Source organism: Elephantulus edwardii, unplaced genomic scaffold (assembly GCF_000299155.1).
Source record: "Elephantulus edwardii isolate Elephantulus edwardi_28Jun2011 unplaced genomic scaffold, EleEdw1.0 scaffold00491, whole genome shotgun sequence".
Taxonomy (NCBI): domain Eukaryota; kingdom Metazoa; phylum Chordata; class Mammalia; order Macroscelidea; family Macroscelididae; genus Elephantulus; species Elephantulus edwardii.
In genome coordinates, this window is record NW_006400241.1 from 142305 (window position 1) to 152601 (window position 10297).

At 43.0% G+C, this 10297-nt stretch overlaps 1 pseudogene; it reads left to right on the forward strand.

The window, feature by feature from the left end:
- Positions 1-10297, forward strand: part of LOC102865518 — a 193763-nt pseudogene that overhangs the window by 121270 nt on the left and 62196 nt on the right.

Consider the following 10297-nt stretch of genomic DNA (forward strand, 5'->3'; position numbering starts at 1 on the left):
AAGACAAATTGCATTGGGGAAGTCTGCTGTCAGGGACCTCTCTAGAGTACTGACAGCAACGATGCAATTGTGGAGACTAAGGTGTACCTAATCCAGCCCATGGTCTTTGCAATTACTTGCTATGTGTCAAAGAGCTGTACAATGATTAAGGATGATTGAAGGAGTATTGATGCCTTTGAGCTGTGGTGCTGAAGAAGAGTGTTGAATATACCATGGACTGCTAGAAGAACAAACAGGTTCATCCTGTAGAGTGTGAAGCTAGGCTACTCCTTGGAGGCAAGGATTTTGAAGCTCCATCTAGCATACTTTGGACATGTGGCCAGGAAGGACCAGTCCTTGGAGAAGGACATCATGCTTGGAAGGGTGGAGGGACAGCACAGGAGAGAAAGACCCTGGTTGAGATGGATTGACTCAGTGACTGGAGAAATGGATTTGAGTCTGTCAGAGACAATGAGATTGGCTTAGGACAGGGCAGGATTCAGAGCTCTTTATACATATGGTCACTATGAGTCACAGGTGACTCGAGGGCACATAACAGTTACAACCCTAAATTCCAGGGGATAATCTCTAATTTGTGGGATCTAACTATATGAAGTTAACAGAAGATGACTGAGAGGAATCCCCAACTGCAATGTGAATTTGGTTCCTGAATTGCAACCTGTGTTCTAGGCTGTTTTTCAGATTGCTGTTGTTTTACTCTTGTTTATGGGCAGGGCTAGGCTGATCTCCTTGTTTGTGTGTGTCTTAGTTACCTACCAGTGCAGGTCCTTCTAAAAGTCATTGGGTCACAATGACTTCACTTAAGAACTCACAGAAGCCGGCGGCCATGTCCATGATGACATGGCCCATAGTGCTTCTCTAACCAACAGTGAGAGTGGTGGCACAGTGGGCTGTGTCATTGGGAAGCTGTTGTCGGCTTTTTGTTGATGAAGGCCTGGGCAAGAATGTGCTCCAGGACCGTGGACCTTCATGATGCATGCCACAGATGCCATCCCCTTGGTCACTGCCTGCTCCTCACTGCACCTTGTGACCCAGAAGTCAACGTTTGGGTCATGACCAGCATCTTCTGTTAATTAAAGAAAACAGCGTAGAAAATACCAGCTTGCAGCATATGTTGTAAAAGTATCTGTCCTCTCATGAACTTGCTCCTTCATTTTGGGGGGATGTGTGATAAGTCACAGAATAGAATGTCTTCCTTTCTTGCAGTCAGAACAATCTGATTCCTACAGCTCTGTGGCATGTCCTAATTGGACTTTCCAATGTCATCTCCACTTCTGCTGTGCTTTTTCCTAAAGGTATGCAAAATCTAGCCAGATCAAGACTGTGTCCAGCAGCAAGATATTTTTTAAAGGGAGTAGATTTCGATATAGGTGAGTAACACAACTACTATGTCTTGTACTGAATGGCAGTGGGACTTCACTTTGATTTGCGTTTTAATATTTTGTTTATAAATTACTGCACCTTGAATTGTGACCCTAGTTCAGCCTACCCCCTTATACTCCATTGCTCTCTTGCTTATGAGGACACCTCAGACTCTTTCTTTGTGGAAGAAATAAGGGGTAGTCGATTTCTAGAATTGGGTCAGACTGTTGTGAAGCTAAAAACATCCATACGTGTACACATCACCTGCACATGCATGGTAGTATCACTTTAACATCTGTTCTACCAAATTCACGTCTGATCACATAGACATTTTCATTTATTTGTATGATTTTTAAAAGGGAAAGTCACTCGTTCTGTTAACTACTAATAATTCCCTCTGGTGGTTTTTAAATAGCCCAAACCCAGATTCTGGCAGCCCTGAGCAAGGGTGGATGCAGGCAGGGAGGCTCTGGGCATGGATTCTTAGCCTCTGCCCGTTAGGACAGGTGCCATTGGGACCTGGCCACTTCTGCAGCTCAGGTGGGCAGCACAGTGGGCAAGCCTGAGTGTGGCCCCTACCCCATGCACTTCCTCTTGTTCTCCTGGTATACTCTTTCAGCCGTGCCTGCACCATTTCATATGTCCAGCACCCTTCACCCCCAGAAACTTCAGTGACAGCAGCAACATTGAGAACAACCCAAAGTTGTAGAGCTCCCATAAGGCTCTAATATAGTGTTTGCACAGTGTCCAAATCACTCAGCATCCTATTTCAGAGACTGTACTGTGGACACTAAGGAGAGCAAGCCTGTGTACATACATACATAAGAAGATCAGGTAGTATGGTGTTAAAGCACTCGACAAACAAACCGTAAGGTTGGCATTGGGAGAAAAGACATAGTGATCAGCTCTTGTAAACATCCCAGCCTGGGCGACCCTGTCGGCGAGTTCTCTTCTGTCAGAGAGCAACTGTGAATTAGAATCAACTCACACCTATCAACAGTATGCCTTCACACAGGGGGGGCCTGTGCCTGGGCACACACAGAGGTTCTGGGCCTGGGCCTGTGCAAACACAGGGAGGGGGACTGTGCATGTGCACACATGGGGGTCCTTTGCCTGCAAATATATGGAGGGGGCTGTGCCTTCACACATGCACAGTGGGCCTGTCCCTAGGCACACACATGGGGGGGGGGCCTGTACCTGTGCACACACGGAGGGGTTGTGCCTGTGCACACAAGGGGGCCTTTTCCTGGGCACACTCATGGGGATGGGGCTGTGCCTGTGCACACAGGGAGACAGGGCCTATGCCCACATGTGCACATGGAGGGCTTGTGCCTGTGAACACATGGGCGGTCTGTGCCTGCACACACACAGGGGTCTGTGCCTGTGTACACACAGAGGACCTGTGCCTTATGCACACATGGGGGACTGTGCCTACACACACACACACACACACACACACACACACACACACACACACACGGCCTGAGCCTGTGCACCTACAGAAGGCCTGTGCAAAACCATTGTGTTTTTGTCTCTGTCTTTTGCAGTGGCAAAGTTGCCAAAGAGGTGGTAGAGGCCAGCTCCAAAATCTAGAGGGAGCCTCCTGAGGTGCAGAGGTAAGTGAAGGTCTGCAGAGTACTGTGGTGGCTTCCAAGATGGGTCAAGGATGTAAAAGCCCGGCATTCCCAAATCCTCTTCCTCTGTACCCTCCTTGAGTGTGATGGCATCTTATCATTTTAGCTCTAAACATTTTTATCTTTGTTCAAGACGGAGCTAGTATTTTTTCCCCCTTCTTTGCTTGGAAGACTGTTGATTTCCCATTTAATCAGCTTTGGCACTCCTTGGCTTGTAGAGGATCTCCACATGGTGTGGTTCCCATCTGTCAATGTCTGTGTTCCTGTCTATAAGACACATCCTGAAAGCATCAGGTTTAAGATCCACCCAGCTCAGTAGGGGTTCATTACCATAACAAAAGGAAACTCTGTTTCCAGACAGAGTCACACTCTCAGATACAGGAATTAGGAGACACAGCTTTTGGAATTTCTAGTGGCATTGTCTGCAGGAGCTAATTCCAAGGCCACCCCTCACAAGCAGCGCAAATGTACCAGCCCCTCTGATGGAGGAAAATGAGCAGTCTATTCCTGGGTGATTTGGAGTATCAGAAATGCAGTGGAGGGTTAGCTACGAATTAGTTGTAACTTGACAGAAATGAGAGAATGAGTGAGTGAGTTTTGGGGAACAGAATTTATTACATAACAAGTTCTGTTTGATATTATCATCTGTCATCTAAAACTGGGAAGCCAGGCTCTGACGATAGGTCCACGTTAGGGTCTCTAACCGTGGAGATTTGAATGTTGGCTAACAGGCCGATGGTCTTGCCTCCCCGCAAGGAGGAGGGGGCGCAGGATCTCCATGAGCAGAGCTGTAGCCAGCCTGTTTCAAGCTGCCATTTTCTGAAGTCTGTGGTGGCGCAGAAAACATTTCCAAAGGATTTTTTTCTACCTCATAGTAGCAGTTTGATTCAGAAATTGTTCGCTGCTGGAAGCATAATCATGTCAGGCTGTGGAGAGGCAGCCTTGGATTCTCATAGTAGAAGAAGCTAAAGGTGCCTGTCTGTGGAGACCCACAATGGGGGCAGATATTTCCTTGGGTGCAAGGAAAGCCAAATTTCTGGAACTGTCTTAAGAAACGTACCTGAATCTGTGGGCCCCTGGAGAGCTACACATGACAGGACTTCAGGACTAAAAGTAAAGTATTGTGACCAGCGTCTTCTCCTGACAGTGACGAGTGTCATCAAGTACTGTCCTAGGAGTCTGTCCATGTGATTGTCCTTAATTAAGTTACATCTTCCTTTCTTCCTCTTCACTTAGAATTTTTTCTTCTATTCTCAAAGGCTCATTAAAGGGGAGGGGGGAATGAGGCAAAGCATGTAGAAAGGCAATTTGTGGACAGACAGAGAAAATCATCCCATTTTTTATCCTGTATTTCATTAAGGAGTCCCTGGGTGTCTGGTTATGGAAATGTTTAAATGCTTAACTACTGGCCAGAAGTTTGGTAGTTTGAATCCACCCAGAGGCACCTCAGAACCCTGAAAATATTCTGGAGCAGTTCTCTTCTACAGACATGGGTTGTCGTGAGTTTGAATTTACTTGATGCCAACAACAGTTTTCATTGGCATAATTAATGCTGGATCCACATGAACAGTGGGGAAAGCCTGGGCCACCTAGCAGCTTTATGGAAGATCAATAGGAGAGTTCAGTTTAAAGCCACTGGTAGGGAATAGAGGAGATATGCCTTTAATTCTGATTTTGCTATATCTCCCTGGCATCCTGGCTTAGTACCTGACCCCAGTGCTTGTCTTAGAATCCAGGCCCCTGGATTCTTCTTGCCCTAGAGAAATCTTATCTATTTCAAGATGCACATATGGCAGCCAAGCTTGAAAGTTTGACCCAAATATACCTGTGGAGAAAGGTCCAGTAATATACTTCCCCAGAAAATCAGTCTTCAAAAACCTTCTGGAGCACAGCTCGGCATAGTGAGTGTTGGAGTGACGTGATACAGCCCGTTGGTTTATCTATCTTTGGGTTGTGGTGTTAGCCTAACAGTGGCTTTTTCATTAGCCATTAGTTAGCCCCCTCTGATCTCCAGCTACATTAACTACAGACACTTTGTTTTGCAAATCAGCATCAACAGTGGGACTATGATAAGAGAAAAAGTATGCTTACACACATGGAACAGCAAGACTTGAGGTAAGCAAGACTTGTGGTGAGGAGACTTGAGGGAGACTGGAGCAGACCCCGTTAGTGAGACCCTGGTGATAGTGTTGGAGAGACTCTGGCATTGCTGTGGACAAACGGTGACAAGATGTGACCTTAGGCTTCCTGCATTTGTGCTGGCCACAGTTAAAGGAGAAGCTGGCTTATAACTGCGCTGAGGCAAACCTTGCTGGATGATTTGGATTTGATTGCTGAACTGAAACCACAGCCTGTATTTATTGAGGAATTATGCCTTGGAACTGTTGGGCTAAAGCCTGGACTTGTATTATGAGATATTCTTTACCTTCCTCACTCAGCTCCCTAATAAACCCCATTGTTGGTACCATAACTATAAGTCTGCGAATCAGCAACAAATAAATGATCCTCTTGCTATTGGTGTGACTTTAGAGGCACCATGGAGCTGGGCTACAGTATCTTTGTCTGCTTTCTGCTCTGAGGCAGTGAGGGGCTGTGCTATCCTTACTCCCTCTGGCTCTTTCAGAGAGTTGTTCATGGCCTGTTGTCTCCACTTTATATAAGATTGATCTCTTCAGACTTATTTGATACACTATGTAGTCTTCATCTTTCAGCTGTGGATTTATGGGGTGTTAAGGTTAAAATTCACCTTAGGGGACTCTGCCCTAAACCTTGACAAACCCAGTGATTACCAGACCCTGGCCTTTGGTTTCTGCTATATTGCAGTTAGAGCCTGGAAGGGTTGAGACCAAGTCAACATCCTGCCCATCTGATATGCAGACTGGTTCACATCTGTGAATTCAGCTTTGGAGTTTCACCTGTTCCAGCACCAAGCAGCAATGAGGATGTTGTGATCTTGGGGATAACAGGATATTGGATTTCTCCAGCTGAAGAGTGTTGATACGCATGCTTGTGTAAGGGCACAGAAGACTGTCCATGAAGAGGAATCTTTGTGTAGCACAAGCAGTGGTTTTGGAGAGGAACAGCTAGCATCTTTTTTAAAAATTAAATGGCTTTTTATTAATGATTTTCAGTGCAACATATATTTTTTTGGCAACATATATTTTTACAGCATATTCTTTCCATTTAATTTTCTCTCCATTCATTCATTCTTTCACATTTTCCTCCATGCTCACCCCTCCCCCATTTGTTTTTCTCTTTAAAGAAAAAGAAAATTCTTTCATTGTTATTCAAACCCCCTCCTTGAGTCCACAGTCCACTTTAATAGGCATTTCTTTTTCTGTAATTTTATCTTTAAAATAATACCTAATTCTATAGTCCTTTTAAAAAGTTCTCTCCCTCATCTGTTTTGATGCAGTATACATTATTTATCCCCTCTTTTCTCTTATCCCCTCAACCCTGATGTCGTCCCGTTTTACAACAGTGGCACGATGCAATATTTGTCCATTTGTGACTGAGATATTTCGCTCAGCATAATGTCCTCCAGGGTCACCCATTTTGTATAATATTTCATGAGTTCTTTGTTTTTCGGTGTAGACAGCAAGCATCTTAACTGTCAGCTGAGCTGCTGTTGGTGTTCGGTGCCATTGGGTCCACTCTGACTTGTAATGACCCTGCCAACAACCAACCTGAGTCCTGCCCTGTCCTGCACTATCTTCATGATCTCTATCCTGCTCAAGCCTATTGCGGTAGTCATTGTGTCAGTGCATCTCTTCGAAGTTCCTCCTCTCCCTTGATGACTTTTCCCTACATGGTGTTTCTCTCCAAGAGCTGCTTCCTCCTGGAAAAAGTGCCCAAAGTGTGTGTATCACCTTGCCTCTAAGGAGCACTCTGATTGCATTTTCTTCAAGAAAGATTTGTTTGTTCTTTTGACAGTCCTTCACATATTCAATGCTCTTCCCCAACAGAAAAGTTCAAAGGCACTCATTTTTATTCTGTCATCCTTGTTCATTGACTAGCTTTCAGATGCATAGGAAGCAAAGACCATGATTTAGATTAGACACACAATAGTCTTTAAACTGACACCCTTTCTCTTTAGAACTTTGGAGCAGTCCTTGACAGCAGATTTCCCCAAGGTAACATGTCTTTTGATTTTATGACTGCTGTTATCATGGCTGCTGGTTATAGATCCAAGTAAAATTAAATTATTGACAATTTAATTTTTTTCTCCATCTTTTATGATGTTTCCTGCTGGTCCAGTAGTGAGGATTTTTGTCTTCTTGTTATTGAGATATGTATGTGTAGTTTTTTATCTTCTGCAGGAGGTGATTCAAATGTTCTTCCGTTTCTTTGTGCAGGGCCGTGTCACCTGCATAACGCAGGTTGTTAATGAGTTTTTCTCCAATCCTGATGCCACATTCTTCTTGTAGTTCAGCTTCTTGAATAATTTTCTCATCAATGCTCAGATTGAGTAGGTATAGAAGAAGGATACAACCCTAATGCATGCCTTTTTTAATTTGAAACTCTGCCGTTTTCCCTTGTTCTGTTCATATAACTACTTCTTGGTCATTACATAGGTTCATAATTAAGTGTTTTGGGATTATAACTCTTCTCAATATTAGCAATAATCTGTTATGATCCGTACACTCAAATGCCTTTACATAGTCAATAAAACACAAATAAACATGTTTTCTCGTATTCTTTGCTTTAAGACAAGATCCATCTGACATCAACAGTGATATCTCTTACATCATTGCCTCTTCTGGATTCCGCTTAAATGTGTGGAAGGTCTCTTTTGATCTATTGTTCATTTTTTAAATGATCTTCAGCGAAATTTAACTTGTATATGGTATTATTGATATTATTTGATAAATTCTTCATTCTGTTGGATCACCAATTTTTTTGAATGGAAACAAATATGGATCTCTTCCAGTTAGTTGGCCAGGTACCTGTCTTTCAAATTTCTTGGCATAGGCAACAAGCATGTCTAAGGGCTCCACCTAGTGGTTGGACTAATTCAATTGTGATTCCATCAATTACTGGAGCTTTCGTTTTTCTAGTGCAAACTTTATTTTTTCAAGTACAAGTTGAACTTCTCCCATTTTAACTGTTGGTTCTTGATCGTATGCTACTGCCTGAAATGTTTCAGTGTCAACCATTTGTTATTGGTTTAGTGGCTGTATTCCTTCCATCTTCTTTTGATGCTTGCATCCTACGTCATTCAAAATTTTGCTATAGATGCCTTCAGTGTCACACCTTGTGACTTTAATTTGTTTTTCAGCTTGAGAAATGCCCAGCATGTTCTTCCCATTTGGTTTTCTAACTCCAGGTCATTACACATTTCCTTATAATACTTTGCTTTGCCTCCTCGAGTTGCATTTTGAAATCTTCTGTTCAGCTTGCTTACTTCAGCAATCCTGTCTCTTTCTTTGGCTGCTTTTCATTGTAGTACAAGTTTCAGTTTCTTCTGACATCTAGTTTGGTCTTTTCTTTCTTCCCGGCCTTTGGAATGACCTTTTGCTTTCTTCATGGATGATGTCCTTGATGTCATTCCACAGCCTGTCTTGTCTTCAGTTATTAGGGTTCAGCACATCAAATCTCTTGTTGTAGTTAAGTACCATCAAGTTGAGTACGATTCATAGTGGCCCTATGAACAAAAACTCTGAACCCTGTTCTATCATCATTTCTCCAATGTTCATAGAGTTTCCAAAGGCCTGTTGTTTAAGAAGTGGATGCCAATCCTGCCCCCAAGCCTGTTTTAATCTGGGAGCTCTACCAAACCCTGTCTACTATGGGTAACCATTATGGCTTTTGACACACTAGTGGCAAAGTGTTCAATATCACAGCAGCCCCAAGTTACATCAGTACAGCAACTGACAGACAAGTTCTGTACAACTTAGAACAATGTTCTTTCTAAACGTAATTAACCACATGCCTGAGGGCAATCTCAGGCCCAACTGACTTTTAAATACAAAGGCCAACCCACCAGGTCATGATTGACGTAAACCAGAGACTGTCAGCCCACAGCTGATTGTTGATAAATCCAGGTGACCAGTCAGCTTATACATAATTGTTAACAAAACAAAAAAGACCCAACAGTTTACATCGAACTTTCAACTAAATCAAGAAAACCTGCCCTACAGAATCCAGCTGCTTCACTCATGAGCCTCCAAACTGGAGATTTAGTCAGGGCACAACTGACTTTTAAATACAAAGTCCCACCCACCAGGTCCTGATTGACTTAAACAAGAGGCTCTTTTCTTCAGATTGTTTTTAGAGTCTATCAGGATACACTTAACATCCTGTTTTGGTTCTTGTGGACTTGTTTCCATTTTCTTCAACTTCAATACCCAGTTTGTCTGTACAAGAATATTTAGATTGGCCTTTCAGTGGTCAATGCTATATGGGCCCTACAAGCACAGTTCCACATTGCACTTTTCAAAGCTTGAATCATAACTGGGAACTGCCATTGGAATAGAGAAAGACCTATGAATATACACAGGAAAAAACACTTAACAATAAGAGAGTATTCTTGGTAAATTTTAGGTTCCCCTTTTTAACCCCTTTCTTACTTTCTTCACTATGAATGAAATTTCAATCCCCACTCCTTTATCTGACACACGTAACTGATCTAAGGTGAGAGGCAGGAATCGTCTACCCTGGGGGTCTTCCTTGGCTCCCTTGTCTTGCTCAGAGCATGTTCAACTGCTTCACCTTTTTGACCTGATGGAATCCTCTGTCTCTTCCATGTATATTTTTGTTATTATGTGCCATCCTGTTGACTACACCTTATCGTGACTTTGGAGATGACATACAGGAACCTTTCCCTATTCCACACCATCATCACAATCTCCGACATGCCCGAGCCCATTTTATAGTCACTTTGTTAGTCTCTTTTATTGAGGGTCTTCTCTCTCTCACTGACCTTACACCTTTCCTAGTATGATGACTGTTTTCAAGGACTGGACACCCTTGGTAATATGCTCATTATATGTGGGTGAAGTTTCACTCTCCTTGCCTGTAAGGAGCACTTTGCCTGCTCATCTACCAAAACAAACTTGTTTGTTCTTTTGCCAGTCCTTGAAATATTCTGTCCTCTTTTCTTTTTTTTTATTTTCTTTGTTTTTTTTATTATTAAATTTTATTAGTTTTAATGAACATTTACAGGGATTTTGGGTTTTCATTCCTTCATTGCTACACCATTCTCTCTACCCTCCTCCCCAGTTTGTTCCTCTTCCCCCGCCATCCGAATGTCTGTTTTAATTGTCCAATTGCCACAGTGCTTGTGAAAGTCAGTTCTAATT